The sequence below is a fragment of the Pinus tabuliformis genome, chromosome 4_2 (assembly GCF_031772625.1).
Source record: "Pinus tabuliformis cultivar Carrire ecotype Pingquan chromosome 4_2, CPIR1, whole genome shotgun sequence".
Taxonomy (NCBI): domain Eukaryota; kingdom Viridiplantae; phylum Streptophyta; class Pinopsida; order Pinales; family Pinaceae; genus Pinus; species Pinus tabuliformis.
In genome coordinates, this window is record NC_142304.1 from 1,177,297,807 (window position 1) to 1,177,301,028 (window position 3,222).

The following is a 3,222-nucleotide window of genomic DNA, read 5'->3' on the forward strand; positions in this document are numbered from 1 at the left end:
AGAGAATGAAGCAACAGGAAGTGGACCACATAAATCACTGTGCACAAGCTGTAAAGGGGCTGAGGCGTGCCAAGAGGCACGTTTTTCAAAACTGTCCTGATGATGTTTTCCGAGTACACATCCGGAACAAACACCATCTCTGCAAGATACCATAGGAAGACCTGTCACCATATTTTCTTTACATAGATGCTGAAGGGAGCGATAGTTTAAGTGACCAAATCGCTCATGCCAAAGTTTGCTCACTTCATCATTATGAGCAACCAATACTGAGGGAAGATTTGATGACCCAAAGTTGTGAAATCTATACAACCTTGTGGAATCATCAACAATACCAGTAGCTAGAATCTGTTTAGGATCTCTTAGATCCTTGATTACAACATCATGAGGTGAAAATTCAACAATTTTACCTTCACCTGAATGAGTTATCTGATATACAGATAGGAGGTTGCAGGATAAGGTTGGAACACATAATACATCATTAAACTGACCATTGTCTAGATGAACAGTTCCAGTCCCTACAACATTAAGAGATCTATCATCACCAACATATATATTTTTGGTGTTACAATCATTTAAAGAAGAAAACATGGCTTTGTTTTTGGCCATGTGATAAGAGGCTCCAAAATCAATGAGCCACTCATGAGAATGAGAAGAAGAAGATACATTTAATGCATAACCAGACTGAGATGATTGACAACGACATGCAGAAAGTGCCATTCCTGAAGATGAAGTTGAAGTTGAAGTTGAAAAATGCTCCACATGGATGTTATGTTTCTTCATTGTGGCTTCCAAGGCTTCCATCTTCTTAAAGCATTTAGATTCTAAGTGGCCATCTCGATTACAAAAGTTACAATGTCTATCAGTCTTCTTCCATTTGTTTTTATTGGTCTTATCATTTTGCTGAAATGATCTTTCATTTTGAGGGTGAGTTCGCTTAAGACCCTTGTTTGGTTTAGGACCATTCTTTTCAGGATATGACTTCTTAGGATTCTTTGAATTTGGTTGCTGCTGGGCGGCTAATGCTTTCTTGGAAGAGTTTCCAAGATTAAGAAGACCAAGGTGTAAGAGTTTTTCTTGTTCTCTTATTAAAGAATCACAAAAAGAGTCAAAGGAAGGGACCTTGTAGTCTTTTCCTTGACAAATGAAAGCTTCCCTTGTAGAATGGAAGGTGGAAACAAATACAGAGTAGGCTGGTCCCAACTTAGTAAGGATGGAATAAATAAGGTTACTATCTTCTTTCTTAACCTTAACACCTTCCAAGAGATATCTAAGGGTCTTGAATTTGGACAAGAAATCTTCAATGCAAGAAAATTTATTAGGATCCAATGTAAGCAACTCATTTTCAAGTTGATGGGCTCTAATTTCATTTTTAATCCCAAAAACTTTAGTGATTTGTTCCAATGCTTCATGAGGAGTATCAAGTTCTGCAATATGGAATCTAAGATCTGGAGAAATAGACATCCCTATCAAACCACGTGCTTGATCTTGTCTATTTTCCCATTTATCAACCTTGTCTTCATCTTTCGGTTTCTTCTCTTGGCCTGTGGCTATTCTATAGAGACCTTTACTTCGAAATAAATCTTCCATGTAGGCTATCCATTGGAAGTAGTTAGTGTTGTCAAGAATGACTTGGCATGGACTTTCCATTGTTTAAAAAAAACCGAAGCTGAAGATGCTGAAAGTAAGTGTTCCAATGGATAGATCTCGAAAAATTAGGCTGTTTAAAAAAAAACGGCTCTGAAAAAGCTTCCGGATGAAGAAGTTATGGCTTTTTGAAAAAAAATTGTTGAAGTTGCCGGCAAAGTGCGCGAATGTGCGGGAATGAAAAAAAACGCCCCCACAAAATGGAGATTTGAACCCAAGACCTCTACTCTCTTAAAATAGCTTTGAACCAATTGAGCTATACAAAAAATTTGAGAGAGAGAGAGAGAGAGAGAGAGGGGGGGGGGCCTTGGGTTGCGTGCTTGCCTTGAGAAAGCTCTTTTTTCCTACAAAACAAAAACACAAAACCCAACACGAATATGCAAAGAAAAACGAACCTTACGGCTCAAAGTTAGCTTTAGCCGGAAACTAAATATTTTTCTCAATGTTTCTGATTTTCCAAGATCACACTAAGGTGTAGGGAAAAGAGCATACGCATGAGAAAAAAAACTTCCTTTCTGTTTCTGATTTGCCCAGATCACATAGAGTCGCAGGGCAAAGAGCATATGTAGAAATGAAAGGTATAGATAAGGTAATTAAAAAAAAGGCTAAATAAACAGAAACCGAAATAACCAGAGAGAAAATAACAGTAAACTGCAGATAAACACTGTATACCTCCAGATCTTAAAAATGACACAGATAGGGCTACCGGAAACCTTTTCGCGTGAAACGAAAGGGGTTCCTCACTGGAATAGATGCTCCGAACACAACAGAGCAGTCCTCTCGGCCCGAAAGCAGTCATAAACAGTAGATCTAGGAAACGACAGCCGCATGCAGTTCTATCGGCTTCAGATTTGGATCACCAACGGACGCGGCCCTCAAATAGCTCTGATACCATGTAGGAATTTACAGGGTAAGTTCCTCAGAAAGAACATCAAAAGGACACCGCTCACAGCCAGATCTCAAATCAATACACCAGTATTTTTGACGTGGTTAAAACCCTCAAAGAGGGAAACAGTCCACGGCCTGAGCCAACGTGGCCACTTCAGGCAATTTATTAATCAAAGAATGAAAATTTACATAAGCTTTCTCTCATAGACGGATTACCCGAACAATGACCCTCCATGCGCTTTAAATAGAACTCATGGACCAATCGGGTGTCAAGCCATGGATCAAGTGTCGGTAATACCGAGGAGAGAGTGAACCGTCAGATCACTACATATCGTGACTGTCGGAATGTAAGTTACAAAATGTACAACGGTAAAGAAACACGCTTTACCTAACTCTATACTAGACCAAGTTGAACTTAACTATTTCTTATGTGTCGGAATATCCTAACAATATTAGGAACAAACTCATTCTAGAATTGATGAGCACATCAAAGACAAGTAGGAATTATATTTTCCAAGTTTCATAATTTTATTATTTTGGACTTATTGATTGTGATTATGAGGCTAACATTCCCCCCCTCAATCATAAGTCTAGAGTAAGAATTTGGTACCATCTCCAAGTATTCATGTTGAAATTGTTGAGCTGAGCCTCAATGAAAAACCGCCAAAATTGGATGTCGAAAACTCCAAT